Genomic DNA, 18,028 nt, shown 5'->3' on the forward strand with positions numbered 1-18,028 from the left:
TTAAAAAACAGTAATCATTTATTTTCCTTACAAATCTAAAATTTGGGCAGGGATCAACAGGAATCATTAATCTGTGCTCCACACAATGTCATCAAGGGCAGCTCAGCTGAGGGAGGGCTGGAGGACCTGCTTTCAGGGTGACTCACTCATATGGCTGGCAGGTGGGAGCTGGCTATCAACTAGAAGTTCAACTAGAGCTATGTGCAGGTGCCCATGAGGGGTTTTGCACTGGCTGCTTAGGTTTCCTTGTGGCATGGTAGCTGGGTTCCAAGAGCAATGATCCTAAGAGATAGGAAATAGAAGCTGCTAGCTTCTTAAAGCCCAAGACAGAAATGGGCACAGTGGGACTTCCATTGTGTTCTATTAGTCAAACAGTCACAAGGCCCTAATTCAAGGAAAAGGGATAAAGATCCTATCTCTTAATGAACGAGTATCAGAGAATCGATTGGTTGTGTTTTAAAGCCATTACAAGGGTATTTTTTTTTAACTGCAAATGATTCCATTTTGCTGATATGGTAAAGAATTGAACATTATTAGAGATAAGTCATAGATATCAAAATTATAATCTATTCAGAGATATTAATCCCTTCACCATATACTAATCAGCTTAGATGACAGTCCTACAATTAATGCTCAGTCTTTGCCTCCATTTACTCTTCCACATTAAGGGGATAATAATAAGCTATATTGTGGGGAACCAGAAGGCTTATTTATAACTATAAAAGCAGAATGTACTTATAATTACCTTAATACATACTTATTAATAGTGAGTTATCTGTAAAATGTCATACACAAGTGAAAGGTATAATTATTATATGCTTAAATAATTTTGCAACATGGAGTCTTTGCAGTTTACTTGGACAACTATTTGTGCCTGAACTGCAGAAGCTTCCAATTAATTTTGCTGAACACAGTTAAATATTAATCCTATTTTTTAAAGGATAATTATTATGCAATCCTCTTAAGTATTCAATTGAATTGACAAGAAGAAAAGATTTGTGGCTTTTAACGTTTACAAAAGAGCAGTATCTGACGAATAGCACAGAATTTCAGATCTTCTTTGCAAATAAATCACATTTTACAATATATTTCTAGGTCAATATGCAACATATTCATTCAGATTTCCCCACAACAGTCCTAGGAATTGAATTGTATCCAACAGCAGACCCTTTCTAACAATATTTAGAAATAGGAGAATTGAGTTGCTTTTCTCGCTATAACAAACAGGAAATTTTCAAGTTTAACTAGGGTGATGTAAGAGAAGATCTTAAAACTAGTTCTGCTTAAAAGGAGGAGCCAGTCAGTACCTTATTTAGTTTACAGGCACAGTAACCAATTGGAATTTTCCCACAGGGGTCCTAGGATTTAGGTAAAATTACTTTCTGTTAGGCAATTTAGACCACAGAAAGTAATAACTTCCTCAACTAAGCCACTTATGGAAAGATTGGTTAAATAAGATGAGATTTGTCCTAGCTAAAAATGGGACCTGCAGCTGTGAGGTTGGTTTCTCAGGGACCAGAAGAGAGGGAGCTTTATTACCCAGTTAAGCTTTCTTATTGCAAGAAAACAAAATGAGTATAAAACATGAGTCATACTCAGCCAGCCAGTGGGCCTTATTTATGCATGTGTATTTTATGCACATATGGTGATTTAAAAAGCAATGTTAGTTTCATTGTCATCCATTTCACTTATTTCTGTATGTCACACATACTTCCTACAGAATTTTAAGTTTCTTATCTAGAGAATTACTGGATTAATACAAATTTATTTTTAAGGACTTCTCAGAGTACATTTGGGGTCAAGCTTTTCTAAGCCAACTAAAAGATGACACTGTCTACGCTAAATCAGACTCTGTGCGAGAGAGAATCCAAGTGGATGATGAATACAGTCACCAGAAGTATGGCCTCTACCATCCCATAAGACTATAGCCTCCACACTGGACTTTTCCCTGACCCACTAACACCTTCTCTGTCAAGTTTCTTGCCATCCTTTACTCACTAACACTTAGGAGATGGTGAAATGCTGAGAAGGACTCTTAAGAAATGAAATGCAAGAAGTTAAAACCCAGAGGTGAATATAGGCTACAAATTATAAATAAACATGCTAAAAAGTTTATGTAAGTTAGAGCAAAAAGAAAGATGGGAGAGGGGTGGGCATTCTGAACACTAAGAGGGGATAACCACTTTAATCTAAATATAATACAAGGCCAAGCCTGAATGATCTCAGTTACCCGGAAAGTTTCAACAAAACTGGCCTAGGCTTCTAACAGCCAGGGCTTTGATTGTGACAATCTGCTCAGTACAAATGACCAAAATGGAAAGCCACGATCATGGTTAGTTATATAAAACATTTCCCTTCCTTTGCTAATGTCAAAATATTCTGCCACTTGTTAAATTACAAATTATGAGCCAATTTTTGAGCATGCCCTCACCAAGGTTTAGAGAATTAGAGTAGTTGTGAAGGAATTAAAAAACATGCATTGACTATAGATTTCGCCAAACTCCATAAAACTGAAGGGTTTTCTTTTTAATAGCTTCCCTAGCAAACCACATACTGTGCTCACTGAAGCACAAAGTATAAAGAAATGACTGAGCAATATAAAAAGGTGGAGAGCCAGATCCTTTTCTCTATAGTGTTTTAATGTGAAAATAAAAGGTACCGGGTAACCCTTGGCTCCTCCAGCCGGGACACCAGCGCCATGTCCTTCCTCCTGCTGCCAGAACAAAGAGTTACCGGAGAGCCCATGCCCTCCCCATACGAAGAAAAAATTTTAAGGTAAAACTTCCAACCAGATTTTCCAATCTCACATTTTCAAACAAAGCAGTCTGCTTGTCTGCAAGAAAGTTTGGTGAAGCAGATTTTGTTTCAGATTTGGACTAAAGATTTTGTTTCAGATTTAGACTAAAGATAATACTGCTTCCATCCATTCAGGTTGCATGGAGATGGTTGTTCTTTTCAACAAGATGTTGTTTTGTTTACAGTCCAATATATTCAAATATTTAAAAGTCTAAACTAGACTTTGAAATAAAGAATGATGCTGCAAAATATCTTGAATTCCCTGGAATTCTTGGACTCACACTAAGACATCCAAACACACCCCTCACTGGGCATATGGTAAAGTGTATAGAGTCAACACCATACCAGGGACTTACAAACAATAACTTCACAATCACCCAATATCTGTATGAAGCATAACTGGTATGAATAGAAAATACAGTATTTTCTTACATTTCAGGTTCAAAATTCTCCTGGTGGAAATACTATTTCCCTTACTTCCCTGTGCCGTCCTTCCCCTCCACCACCATCACTAACAGGTGAAAAAGAGGACCCATGGCCACCTGCAGCCTGTAAATTTCATATGTTATCTATTTAGTGGATTTATCCACTTTGTTAACAACAGATATACTTAAATACATTCCAATATGCCTCACATTAACATACCACTTTTTTTCTTGTCTACACTTTATTTCTCTACAAAACAAAATGTTTCCCCGCCAAGCACAGTTGAAAACTATCACCCATCATGTGTTATACAGGTGCCTGTGCATTCTCTCTCTTTCAGGTATCTTTATACAAAGACTTTTCTAATCACAACACAAGTTATTTTTAAACTGTCTTTTTCCTCAGGCAAAGACAATGATTCCTTAGCAATGGAATACACATAACATCTACAAACAGTAGGAAGATGTAACTTAAAATGAAAAGTATCTTTTCTCAATGCTCAAATGGCATCGCTGGAATTTTCAGAGTTCAAAAGCTGGAGTTGCCAATGAATAACAGAGAGAAGGCCGAGGGTATGTAAAAGAAAAGTAAGATAAGATGGACAGTTTTATTCCTGTCGATCTTAAATACAGTTCCATACAGCTCTTAGAAGTGTCTGCCTGGGTCAGATGGTCAGGGTGCTCTAAAATCCTCACAGGTTTTCCTTTTCTTTTCTTCTTTTCATCAATATGAGAATATTTCTCCTTTCACATACTATTAAAGGATCTTCTGCTATTGAACTATTTCTTACAGCATGTTCTTTCTTTGTTCAATTGGATTCCTTTTAATATCTGAAAAAGTGATAGCCTCACTTTATTAATATAATAAAGACACACTATGGAATCAGATTTCCTGTATTGGAGTCTCAGTTACAACATTTGTTAGTTGTATGACCTTGGGCAAGCCACTCAAATACTTTGTGCTTCAGTTTCCTCATAATGGAAATAATAAGAGAACTTCAGAGGGTTGCTGAAAAGATTCCATTTTAAAAGGGAGGCAAATCATTTAATAAGGTATGTTGTAATTAGTAAATGCTCCATAGATATTGACAAATAACTAAAAATCTTTTTTTGGGGGGGTGGGGACAGAGTCTCACTCTGTTGCCAGGCTAGAGTGCAGTGACACGATTTCAGCTCACTGCAACCTCCACCTTCCAGGTTCAAATAGTTCTCCTGCCTTAGCCTCCTGAGTAGCTGGGACTACAGGCGTGCACCACGATGCCCAGCTAATTTTTGCATTTTTAGTAGAGACGGTGTTTCACCATGTTGGCCAGGATGGTTTCCATCTCTTTCGTGATCTGCCTGCCTCGGGCTCCAAAAGTACTGGGATTTTGGCACCCGACCAAAAATCATTTTTTAAAACAGAGTGGAGTTTTTTTGCTGATGTTGTTTTCTTAACTATATTGCGTAAGTATCCTTTCTTTTTTTTATTTTATATTATTATTATACTTTAAGTTTTAGGGTACATGTGCACAATGTGCAGGTTAGTTACATATGTATACATGTACCATGCTGGTGTGCTGCATCCATAACTCGTCATTTAGCATTAGGTATATCTCCTAAAGCTATCCCTCCCCCCTCCCCCCACACCACAACAGTCCCCAGAGTGTGATGTTCCCCTTCCTGTGTCCATGTGTTCTCATTGTTCAATTCCCACCTATGAATGAGAATATGCAGTGTTTCCTTTTTTGTTCTTGTGATAGTTTACTGAGAATGATGATTTCCAATTTCATCCATGTCCCTACAAAGGACATGAACTCATCATTTTTTATGGCTGCATAGTATTCCATGGTGTATATGTGCCACATTTTCTTAATCCAGTCTATCATTGTTGGACATTTGGGGTGGTTCCAAGTCTTTGCTATTGTGAATAGTTCTGCAAAAAACATACATGTGCATGTGTCTTTATAGCAGCATGATTTGCAGTCCTTTGGGTATATACCCAGTAATGGGATGGCTGGGTCAAATGGTATTTCTAGTTATAGATCCCTGAGGAATCGCCACACTGACTTCCACAAGAGTTGAACTAGTTTACAGTCCCACCAACAGTGTAAAAGTGTTCCTATTTCTCCACATCCTCTCCAGCACCTGTTGTTTCCTGACTTTTTAATGATTGCCATTCTAACTGGTGTGAGATGGTATCTCATTGTGGTTTTGATTTGCATTTGTGTGATGGCCAGTGATGGTGAGCATTTCCTCATATGTTTTTTGGCTGCACAAATGTCTTCTTTTGAGAAGTGTCTGTTCATGTCCTTTGCCCACTTTTTGATGGGGTTGTTTGTTTTTTTCTTGTAAATTTGTTTGAGTTCATTGTAGATTCTGGATATTAGCCCTTTATCAGATTAGTAGTTTGCAAAAATTTTCTCCCGTTTTGTAGGTTGCCTGTTCACTCTGATGGTAGTTTCTTTTGCTGTGCAGAAGCTCTTTAGTTTAATTAGATCCCATTTGTCAATTTTGTCTTTTGTTGCCATTGCTTTTGGTATTTTAGACATGAAGTCCTTGCCCATGCCTATGTCCTGAATGGTATTGCCTAGGTTTTCTTCTAGGGTTTTTATGGTTTTAGGTCCAACATGTAAGTCTTTAATCCATGTTGAATTAATTTTTGTATAAGGTGTAACGAAGGGATCCAGTTTCAGCTTTCTACATATGGTTAGCCAGGTTTCCCAGCACCATTTATTAAATAGGGAATCCATTCCCCATTGCTTATTTTTCTCAGGTTTGTCAAAGATCAGATAGTTGTAGATACGTGGCGTTATTTCTGAGGGCTCTGTTCTGTTCCATTCATCCATATCTCTGTTTTGGTACCAGTAACATGCTGTTTTGGTTACTTTAGCCTTGTAGTATAGTTTGAAGACAGGTAGCGTGATGCCTCCAGCTTTGTTCTTTTGGCTTAGGATTGACTTGGCAATGTGGGCTCATTTTGGTTCCATATGAACTTTAAAGTAGTTTTTTTCCAATTCTGTGAAGAAAGGCATTCGTAGCTCGACGGGGATGGCATTGAATCTATAAATTACCTTGGGCAGTATGGCCATTTTCACCATATTGATTCTTCCTACCCATGAGCATAGAATGTTCTTCCATTTGTTTGTATGCTCTTTTATTTCATTGAGCAGTGGTTTGTAGTTCTCCTTGAAGAGGTCCTTCACGTCCCTTGTATGTTGGATTCCAAGGTATTTTATTCTCTTTGAAGCAATTGTGAATGGGAGTTCACTCATGATTTGGCTCTCTGTTTGTCTGTTATTGGTGTATAAGAATGCTTGTGATTTTTGTACATTGATTTTATATCCTGAGACTTTGCTGAAGTTGCTTATCAGCTTAAGGAGATTTTGGGCTGAGACAGTGGGGTTTTCTAGATATACAATCATGTCATCTGCAAACAGGGACAATTTGACGTCCTCTTTTCCTAATTGAATACCCTTTATTTCCTTCTCCTGCCTGATTGCCCTGGCCAGAACTTCCAACACTATGTTGAATAGGAGTGGTGAGAGAGGGCATCCCTGTCTTGTGCCAGTTTTCAAAGGGAATGCTTCCAGTTTTTGCCCATTCGGTGTGATATTGGCTGTGGGTTTGTCATAGATACCTCTTATTATTTTGAGATACGTCCCATCAATACCTAATTTATTGAGAGTTTTTAGCATGAAGGGTTGTTGAATTTTGTCAAAGGCCTTTTCTGCATCTACTGAGATAATCATGTAGTTTTTGTCTTTGGTTCTGTTTAATATGCTGGATTACATTTATTGATTTGCATATATTGAACCAACCTTGCACCCCAGGGATGAAGCCCACTTGATCATGGTGGATAAGCTTTTTGATGTGCTGCTGGATTCGGTTTGCCAGCATTTTATTGAGGATTTTTGCATCAATGTTCATCAAGGATATTGGTCTAAAATTCTCTTTTTTGGTTGTGTCTCTGCCTGGCTTTGGTATCAGGATGATGCTGGCCTCGTAAAATGAGTTAGGGAGGATTCCTTCTTTCTCTATTGATTGGAATAGTTTCAGAAGGAATGGTACCAGTTCCTCCTTGTACCTCTGGTAGAATTCGGCTGTGAATCCATCTGGTCCTCGACTCTTTTTGGTTGGTAAGCTATTGATTATTGCCACAATTTCATAGCCTGTTACTGGTCTATTTAGAGATTCAACTTCTTCCTGGTTTAGTCTTGGGAGGGTGTATGTGTCGAGGAATTTATCCATTTCTTCTAGATTTTCTAGTTTATTTGCATAGAGGTGTTTGTAGTATTCTCTGATGGTAGTTTGTATTTCTGTGGGATCGGTGGTGATATCCCCTTTATCATTTTTTATTGCATCTATTTGATTCTTCTCTCTTTTCTTCTTTATTAGTCTTGCTAGTGGTCTATCAATTTTGTTGATCCTTTCAAAAAACCAGCTCCTGGATTCATTAATTTTTTGAAAGGTTTTTTGTGTCTCTATTTCCTTCAGTTCTGCTCTGATTTTAGTTATTTCTTGCCTTCTGCTAGCTTTTGAATGTGTTTGCTCTTGCTTCTCTAGTTCTTTGAATTGTGATGTTAGGGTGTCAATTTTGGATCTTTCCTGCTTTCTCTTGTGGGCATTTAGTGCTATAAATTTCCCTCTACACACTGCTTTGAATGTGTCCCAGAGATTCTGGTATGTTGTGTCTTTGTTCTCGTTGGTTTCAAAGAACATCTTTATTTCTGCCTTCATTTCGTTATGTACCCAGTAGTCATTCAGGAGCAGGTTGTTCAGTTTCCATGTAGTTGAGCGGCTTTGAGTGAGTTTCTTAATCCTGAGTTCTAGTTTGATTGCACTGTGGTCTGAGAGACAGTTTGTTATAATTTCTGTTCTTTTACATTTGCTGAGGAGAGCTTTACTTCCAGGTATGTGGTCAATTTTGGAATAGGTGTGGTGTGGTCCTGAAAAAAATGTATATTCTGTTGATTTGGGGTGGAGAGTTCTGTAGATGTCTATTAGGTCTGCTTGATGCAGAGCTGAGTTCAATTCCTGGGTATCCTTGTTGACTTTCTGTCTCGTTGATCTGTCTAATGTTGACAGTGGGGTGTTAAAGTCTCCCACTATTATTGTGTGGGAGTCTAAGTCTCTTTGTAGGTCACTCAGGACTTGGTTTATGAAACTGGGTGCTCCTGTATTGGGTGCATATATATTTAGGATAGTTAGTTCTTCTTGTCGAATTGATCCCCTTCCCATTATGAAATGGCCTTCTTTGTCTCTTTTGATCTTTGTTGGTTTAAAGTCTGTTTTATCCAAGACTAGGATTGCAACCTCTGCCTTTTTTTGTTTTCCATTTGCTTGGTAGATCTTCCTCCATCCTTTTATTTTGAGTCTATGTGTGTCTCTGCACATGAGATGGGTTTCCTGAATACAGCACACTGATGGGTCTTGACTCTTTATCCATTTTGCCAGTCTGTGTCTTTTAATTGGAGCATTTAGTCCATTTACATTTAAAGTTAATATTGTTATGTGTGAATTTGATCCTGTCATTATGATGTTAGCTGGTATTTTGCTCGTTAGTTGATGCAGTTTCTTCCTGGCCTCAGTGGTCTTTACAATTTGGCATGATTTTGCCGTGGCTGGTACCAGTTGTTCCTTTCCATGTTTAGTGCTTCCTTCAGGAGTTCTTTTAGGGCAAGCCTGGTGGTGACAAAATCTCTCAGCATTTGCTTGTCTGTAAAGTATTTTATTTCTCCTTCACTTATGAAGCTTAGTTTGGCTGGATATGAAATTCTGGGTTGAAAATTCTTTTCTTTAATAATATTGAATATTGGCCCACATTCTCTTCTGGCTTGTAGAGTTTCTGCCGAGAGATTCGCTGTTAGTCTGATGGGCTTCCCTTTGTGGGTAACCTGACCTTTCTCTCTAGCTGCCTTAACAGTTTTTCCTTCATTTCAACTTTGGTGAATCTGACAATTATGTGTCTTGGAGTTGCTCTTCTCGAGGAGTATCTTTGTGGCGTTCTCTGTATTTCCTGAATCTGAAGGTTGGCCTGCCTTGCTAGATTGGGGAAGTTCTCCTGGATAATATCCTGCAGAGTGTTTTCCAACTTGGTTCCATTCTCCCTGTCACTTTCAGGCACACCAATCAGACGTAGATTTGGTCTTTTTACATAGTCCCATATTTCTTGGAGGCTTTGTTCTTTTCTTTTTATTCTTTTTTCTCTAAACTTCCCTTCCCTCTTCATTTCATTCATTTCATCTTCCATCACTGATACCCTTTCTTCCAGTTGATCGCATCGGCTCCTTAGGCTTCTGCATTCTTCAGGTAGTTCTCGAGCCTTGGCTTTCAGCTCCATCAGCTCCTTTAAGCACTTCTCTGTATTGGTTCTTCTAGTTATACATTCTTCTAAATTTTTTTCAAAGTTTTCAACTTCTTCGCCTTTGGTTTGAATTTCCTCCTGTAGCTCGGAGTAGTTTGATCGTCTGAAGCCTTCTTCTCTCAATTCGTCAAAGTCATTCTCCATCCAGCTTTGTTCCATTGCTGGTAAGGAGCTGGGTTCCTTTCGAGGAGAGGTGCTCTGCTCTTTAGAGTTTCCAGTTTTTCTGCTCTGTTTTTTCCCCATCTTTGTGGTTTTCTCTACTTTTGGTCTTTGATGATGGTGATGTACAAATGGGTTTTTGGTGTGGATGTCCTTTCTGTTCGTTAGTTTGCCTTCTAACAGACAGGACCCTCAGCTGCACGTCTGTTGTAGTTTGCTAGAGGTCCATTCCAGACCCTGTGTGCCGGGGTACCAGCAGCGGTGGCTGCAGAACAGTGGATTTTCGTGAACCGCAAATGCTGCTGTCTGATCGTTCCTCTGGAAGTTTTGTCTCAGAGGAGTACCTGGCCGTGTGAGGTGTCAGTCTGCCTCTACTGGGGGATGCCTCCCAGTTAGGCTGCTCGGGGGTCAGGGGTCAGGGACCCACTTGAGGAGGCAGTCTGCCCGTTCTCAGATCTCCAGCTGCGTGCTGGGAGAACCACTGCTGTCTTCAAAGCTGACAGACAGGGACATTTAAGTCTGCAGAGGTTACTGCTGTCTTTTTGTTTGTCTGTGCCCTGCCCCCAGAGGTGGAGCCTACAGAGGCAGGCAGGCCTCCTTGAGCTGTGGTGGGCTCCACCCAGTTGGAGCTTCCTGGCTGCTTTGTTTACCTAAGCAAGCCTGGGCAATGGCGGGCGCCCCTCCCCCAACCTCACTGCTGCCTTGCAGTTTGATCTCAGACTGCTGTGCTAGCAATCAGCGAGACTCCGTGGGCATAGGACCCTCCAAGCCAGGTGTGGGACATAATCTCCTGGTGCGCCATTTTTTAAGCCCGTCGGAAAAGCGCAGTATTAGGGTGGGAGTGACCCGATTTCCCAGGTGTCGTCTGTCACCCCTTTCTTTGACTAGGAAAGGGAACTCCCTGACCCCTTGCACTTCCAGAGGGAGGCTATGCCTCGCCCTGCTTCGGCTCGTACACGGTGCCCTGCACCCACTGTCCTGTGCCCACTGTCTGGCACTGCCTAGTGAGATGAACCTCGTACCTCAGATGGAAATGCAGAAATCACCCGTCTTCTGCGTTGCTCATACTGGGAGCTGTATCGTTTCTAATCATATATCTTTTAGACTTCTGTCTAGTTTTCTTTAGTACTTAATTTAGTTCGCCTACATCACTTTAGTATTCAATTACTTAAAATCATAACACTTACCTGTGGTTTCATCTCAGAACTGTAGCTCTCGTATTTGCAACAGAAAAAAGCTGGACCAACAGCACACTAATGGCTTTTTGTGAACCCATCAGAAAGCTAAAGTCAAAGGATAATAGTCTTCCTGAAATCTAGAGAGATGTGGGGTACCTATGTAAAAATTAGAGGGCTGTGGTGGACACAGGAATCATAAAATCAGCCAGTCCTTTTGCTGAAATACTTTTCTAGTAGTGCCATGGGTGATTTGAAAATAGTCTTGTTCCTTTTCTTCATTCCCTTGCACACTCTGTCTCCTCTTCTCCATGGCTCTGAAGGAAGAAAGGAAAGGAGAGAAACATTAAGGAAGTCCTGGGCTGGATAAAGCTAAACTGCTAAGTAAGCACTGATAATAAAGTTTGATCCCTTCAAATCAGACCTAATACTCAAACTTAGGCATCGTTAATCTAGAATTTTAAATTACTTTCATGGCAAAACAACCAACAGAACAAAAGACAGGTATGCAAAAGTAATCAAAAAGCATTTACTGCTACCTGCTTTATCCAACCCCCTGGGATAAGAGTCCTCATGTGACACCACAATAATCCAAACCGCTACCCCATCTATACTTTCTTTCTCAAAATATACCTCTCTATCCTTCATCTTCCCAATCGTAACTACCAAAATTTCCCTTTCCCTAGTGGCTGCCAATCTCAATAAGGGAAATAATTATTGTCTGTTGTTAAATTGTATTTTTGGGTGATGAAATAATCTGTGTAACAAACCCCCATGACACGCATTTACCTATGTAACAAATCTGCACATCCTGCACATGTACCTATGAACTTAAAATAAAAGTTTTTAAAAAAGGAAAAAAAATTCAAATGCATTCTTACTCATAAATTACACACAGAATTAAGGCTTCCCATTTAGGAGAACATCCATTTCTCTCTGACAACTTCATCAAAGAAGTGTTCTTCTTCCAAGATTTTCTGTCAACAACCACATTCATAGATCAAGCTATGTTTACCATGGTGGAGCAAATCACTACTATTCCTGTGCCATCACCATCAAAATGTTTTTATTTATTTTTTTATTTGAAAAACACAAAAAAGTAAAAATTACCCACAATCCCTTGGTTCTATAATTAAGTAGGAAATAAAAGCCTCCCCCCATCTAATCCAATACCCATCATTGTTAAGACTTCACACTGTAGTCTTCCCAACTTTTCCTATATTTGTACAACTATGTCTATATTTACATATCTATATGTAGAAATAGATAAAATATAAATATTTGGATCTTTACAATAATACATTTATACTTACATTTATTTACTTGCATTTATTTTCATATTGGTCTGAAACCTTATTTTTTACATAATATATCATGTATATATTATCTTGTTCTTATTTTCAAACCTATTCTCAAAAGAGCACTTACAATTGTGTCTAGAACATAGTAAGCACTCTATAAATCTTAGTTATTATTTTCATTATTATTTCCTCCTTTTTCTAATATATGCATACTGTTCCACTTTATGGATACACTTTTCCCTTACTGAGAGGTATTTAACTTGCTTCTAATTTTTTGCTTTTATAAACAGTGCTGCAGTGAGTTTCCCTCTTCTTTCTAGGTGATAGATTTCAAAAACTTGGGTGGCTAGGTTAAAATATATAAACATTAAAAATTTTAAAATACATGCCAAGGCATTACCCACAAAGGCTTATACCATTCTACACTTATACTAACAGTGTCTAGGAATGTCCATTTCCCCCAATGCCATCAGCACTGAGAGTTAGCATCTTTCCCTAGTTCGTTGGCTGTGTGTGTACATGCACATGTGTGTGAGCCTGCACATGTATAATCTGTTCATACTTTACCCATTTTCCTAATGGACTGTAGTTCCTCTTATTATTTTATGAAATACCTCTGCATACTAGTTATATAACTCTTTGTCTACCTTGTATAATACAAATATTCCTCTCAGAATGTCATTCGGTTTGAATATTTTAGGTTAGTTTCCCATGCACATATTTTAAATACATGCATACTCAAATGCTTTTTTCATTGTGGATTTTTAAATTACATTTTGCTTTAGTTGACAATAATTGTATGCATTTATGTGGTACAATGTGATATTTTGATATGTTTCCATTATGAATGATTAAATCAAGCAAATTCCATCACCTCACATACTTACCGATTTTTTTGTGGTGAGAAGATTTAAAATATAATCTTTAAGCCATTTCAAAATATACAATGCATTGTAATTAATTATAGTCACCATTCCATGCAACAGATTACTACATCTTTTTCCTACTCTCTAACTAAAATTTTGTATCCTTGAATCAACAGCTCCCATTTCCCCAACCACCTCCAACCTTTGGTAATCACCATTCTACTCACAACTGCTCTGAATTCAACTTTTTTAGATTCCATATATAAGTGAGATCATGTGGCACTGCTCCTTCTGTGCCTGGCTTATTTCACTTAGCATAATGTCCTTCAGGTTCATCCATGTTGCTGCAAATGACAGAATTCCCTTCTTTTTTAAGGCTGAATGATACTCCATTTTGATTGTGTGTGTGTGTGTGTGTGTGTGTGTGTGTGTGTGTGTGTGTAACATTTTCTTTATCCATTCATGTGTTGTTGGACACTTAGGTTGCTTTCATATTTAGCTATTATGAATAATGCTACAATGAACATGGGAGTGCAGATATTTCTTCAACACACTGATATCAGTTCCTTTGGATATACACCCAGAAATAAGATTGCTGAATCATATGGTAATCCTATTTTTAGTTTTTTGAGGAACCAACATACCTTTTTTCCCTAATGGCTGTATTAATTTACATTCCCACCAACAATGTAGAAGGGTACCCTTTCCTCCACATTCTCTCCAACACTTGTTATCTTTTATCTTTTTGGCAATAGCCATACCAACAGGTGGGAGGTGATAGCTCCCTTTGGTTTGATTTTCATTTCCCTGACAATCAATGATGCTAAGCGTTTTTTCATATGTCTGTTGGTCATTTTTATCTTCTTTTGAGAAACACCTGTTTAGGTCCTTCGCCACTTTTTTCAGTTGGGTTGTTTTCTTGCTATTTAGTTGAGTTCCTTATATATTTTGGATATCAGCCCCTTATCAGATGTTTGATTTGCAAATGTTTTCTCCCAATCTATGGATTATCTCTTCACTCCATTAACTGTTTCCTTGGCTATGCAGAAGCTTTTTAGTTTGATGTAATCTCATTTGTTTATCTTTGCTGTTGTTGTCTGTGCTTTTGAGGTCATACTGAAGAAATCTCTCAGGCCATGTCATCGACTTTTCTCCATGTTTTCTTCTAGTAATTTTACAGTTTACATCTTATGTTTAAGTCTTTAATTCATTTTGAGTTGGTTTTTTACATGGCATGAGATCTATTTCATTTTTCTGAATGTGGATATCCAATGTTTCCACCACGATTTATTGCAGAGACTGTCCTTTCTCCATGTGTATTCTTGGCACCATTGTTGAAAATCAATTGACTGTAAATGCATTAGTTTATTTCTAGGCTTTCTATTCTGCTCATTGGTGGATGTGTCTATTTTTATTCCAATATCATGCTGCTTTGATAACTATAGCTTTGTAATAGGTTTTGATGTCAGGTAGTGTGATGCATCTAGTTTTGGTTTTCTGCTCAAAACTGCTTTGGCTACTCAGGGTTTTTTGTGGTTCCATATACACTTTAAGATTATTTTTCTAGATCTGTGAAAAATGACATTGCAGTTTTGATAGGCATTACATTAACTCTGTAGATCGCTTTCAGTGGTGTGAGCATTTTAATAATATTAATTCTTCCCACCCATAAACACAGAATATTTCCCTATTTATTTGTATAACTTTTAATTCCTTAATGTTTTATAGTTTTTAGTACACAGATCTTTCACCTCCTTGATTAAATTTATTGTTAGTTTTTTTTTATACTACTGTGTATGGGACTGATTTCTTAATTTCCTTTTCAGATAGCTCGTATTGAATTTTGTGTATTGATTTTGTACCCTGAGACTTTACTAAATTTGTTTATCAGTTCCAACAGTTTTTGGTGGAGTCTTCAGGGTTTTCTATGCATAAGATCACGTCATAAGCTAACAAACAATTTCACTTCTCCCTTTCCTATTTGAATCCCTTTTCTTTTTCTTGTGTAATTGTACTGGACAAGGACTATATTGAATAGAAATGGTATGAGTGAACATCCTCATATTATTTCTGATATTAGAGAGAAAGCTTTCAACTCTTCACTACTGAGTATGATCTTAGTACGGGCTTTTTATATATGGCCTTTATTATGTGTTGAGGTGCATTCTTTCTGTGCCTAATTTTTTTGAGAGCTTTAATCATAAAAGGATGTTGAATTTTGTCAAATGCTTTTTCTGCATCTATTGAGATGATCATACGGTTTTGTCCTTCATTCTGTTAATGTGATATATCACAGTTCTTGATTTGCTTATGTTGAACCATCCTTGTGCATCCCAGGAATAAATCCCACTGGATAATGGTGAATGATTCACTATAGATTCATATTATCCTGGCTTGCTTAGAAAGGGTATAATATTTTCAGGTTTCTCAACAGCATCAGGGTCATCTATATTGGGAGAAGCTGTGTTTTGACAGAAAAAAAACAGTAATTTGAGATCACACGTAGTTGGCTCTCTTGTAAGAACTTTATATTAAATAGTGAAGCAGTTACATAGTAATAACCCACATACACTTCTATGCCAACCAGAGATTAAATCCATGAATACCACAGACACTAATACATTTATGAGGTTAAAGCACAAGAATCCCTTAAACACGGGAGGCAGAGGTTGCAGTGAGCCAAGACTGTGCCACTGCACTCCAGCCTAGGTGACAGAGTGAGACTCTGTATCAAAAAAAAAAAAAAAAGGAAATTAAAAGAGCAAATCATAAATGAAACAATATGCCACGTATGGGAGTTTTTGACAGTCACTAATGCTGTTCACAAATATCTCTGGCTTTTCTCTACCCCTGGCAATGATAGGATGGCAATTCCCTCCCCTCAATGGCATCATATGTGGCTATGTGAATTGCTCTGATCAAGGATATATGACCAGAAATGATATCTGCCGAAGACTTATGAGCTGCTACAAGACTCACCATGCTCTCCTTTTTCCTCTGCCACAGTGACAGGAAATACCCTAAGTGGTGGGCTGCTCCCAGAACCTAGACCCAGCAGTGAGGATAACACAGAGAGAGCCTCCAGCACAACCACAATGATATGTATCATAAGCAAGAAAGAAATTTTTGATGTTTTAAGACATTGATACTTGGAGATTGTTACTGCAAAAATCTCAGCATCCTGACTGATACTAATACAGAGTAATTTATTCATAAATATTTATTGAGCACATTCTTCGTGTCAGGCACTATGCTAAGTGGTATGAATAGAATAATGTTTAAAAATCAATCTCTGACCTTAGGCATTTACAAGCTAGTGGGTAGGACAGAGAAGTGATAAAATATACAATTGTAATTAGTGTGATAAGTGTGATAAAGTGCTGTAATTGGGACAAGCACTTAGTGCAAAGGACCCTAAAGAATGAGTTCCTCAAGGAGGTTACTTCTAAATTGAGAATCACAGAACAAATAATTTTTTTTCCAAAATAACTGATCTCTCAATTAGGCCAAAGTACGTAAAATATAGTGCTGTTTTAGATACTCTATAAATAAAGTGATAATAAATAATCAAAATATACTCTTCAGCTGGTCCAAATTCAAGAGACCCTACAGAGAACCGCCAAGTGTACTAGTCTGCTACAGCTCCCATGACATAGCATCACAACCTGGGCAGCTTAAACAGCAGAAATGTATTTCCTCTAGTTTTGGAGGCTAGAAGTCCAAGATCAAGATATCAGCTACATTAGTTTTTCCTGAGGGCTTGTCTCCTTGGCTTATCGATGGCCATCTTCTCCTGTCTAGAAGACCATCTTCACATGGTCTTCCCTCTGTGTACGTCTGTGTCCTCATTTCCTCTTCTCATTAGGACACCAGTCATATTGGATTAGTGCCCACCCTGATGGTCTCATTTAACCTCAGTTGCCTCTTTAAAGATGGGGTCTCAAAATACAGTCACATTCTGAGGTAGAGGGAGTTACGAATTCAACATATAATTTGGGGACAAAGGGCATAGACAGAATTCAGCCTCCAGAACCAAAGCTGGCCACAAACTGAATGCAGAATGCAAAGGGGGAAAGGAGCACCAAATCACAGCAAAGCTGAAGCCCTGAGATCTTGTAAAGATGGTGAGTCTGGGTAGTCAGAAAGGGTGCCTATTTGGTAAGGAAGACAAACTGAACCTTATTTTCAAGCCACAAAACCTCAGTTGGGAGTAGGACATTCCACTAGCGATATCCTGAAGGCAAATCAAGAGAGGATGCAAAGGTAGAGTGAAATATCCTAAATTTGAAGTCCACTTATTTTATAACTAATCAAGACAAGTTAATTATCCCAAGAAAAATAGTCTTAGACACTTAGAATATAGTGTATATATTTTCTGGAGCTGCAAACAAATATCGTAGTTGAAGAACCAAAATCAAGTTATGATAAACAATTAGCCAGATACAAATAATATATGTGATTATTTACAATAAGAAGAAAGTAAATGAGTGATCCTAGAAATCAAAAGGGCAGTTTTGAAGCCACAGAGACGATTATTTTATAATAACTACGAATTCCAATGTGTAAATTTTACATGGAAATGATACCTAAACTGAGTAAATCATACCATCAAATAAACTGAACAGAGAAACAAAAGAATATTTTCCTGAATATAAAAATCCTACCACATTTCAAAAGCAATATAAAAACAGATATCTAATCTATAAAGTGTAGGTGAACAATAACTCCGAGCAGAATGCATTAGATGGCTTGACATAACTTATTAATAAAGCCCTTCAAGTGCTACAAATAGCCATTATTTATAATATTTTCATGAATATCCCTGTAACTAGGAGGAAGCTTCTTGTTTAAAATGATAATAAATCTGAAATGAGTGCTACCTCATTCTTCTTCAAGTAGGAATCTATAAACAAAAATCATAAAGAAAAGGTTGTATATTTTGCTTTAAGATCCTAGAATT

At 37.9% G+C, this 18,028-nt stretch overlaps 1 long non-coding RNA gene across 1 annotated transcript in view; it reads right to left on the bottom strand.

Moving 5' to 3' along the window:
• The window catches only part of LOC129526762 (uncharacterized), a 364,222-nt gene extending 349,434 nt beyond the window's left edge, over positions 1–14,788 (bottom strand). The window contains exons 1-3 of the long non-coding RNA XR_010130717.1: positions 13,713–14,788; positions 11,783–11,878; positions 10,914–11,218 (exon numbers count right to left, since the gene is read on the bottom strand). This is a non-coding gene — a long non-coding RNA (uncharacterized lncRNA). The remainder of the gene's footprint in view (positions 1–10,913; positions 11,219–11,782; positions 11,879–13,712) is intronic.
• Between the last annotated feature and the right edge of the window lie 3,240 nt (positions 14,789–18,028).

This window comes from Gorilla gorilla, chromosome 15, assembly GCF_029281585.2.
Source record: "Gorilla gorilla gorilla isolate KB3781 chromosome 15, NHGRI_mGorGor1-v2.1_pri, whole genome shotgun sequence".
Lineage (NCBI taxonomy): Eukaryota > Metazoa > Chordata > Mammalia > Primates > Hominidae > Gorilla > Gorilla gorilla.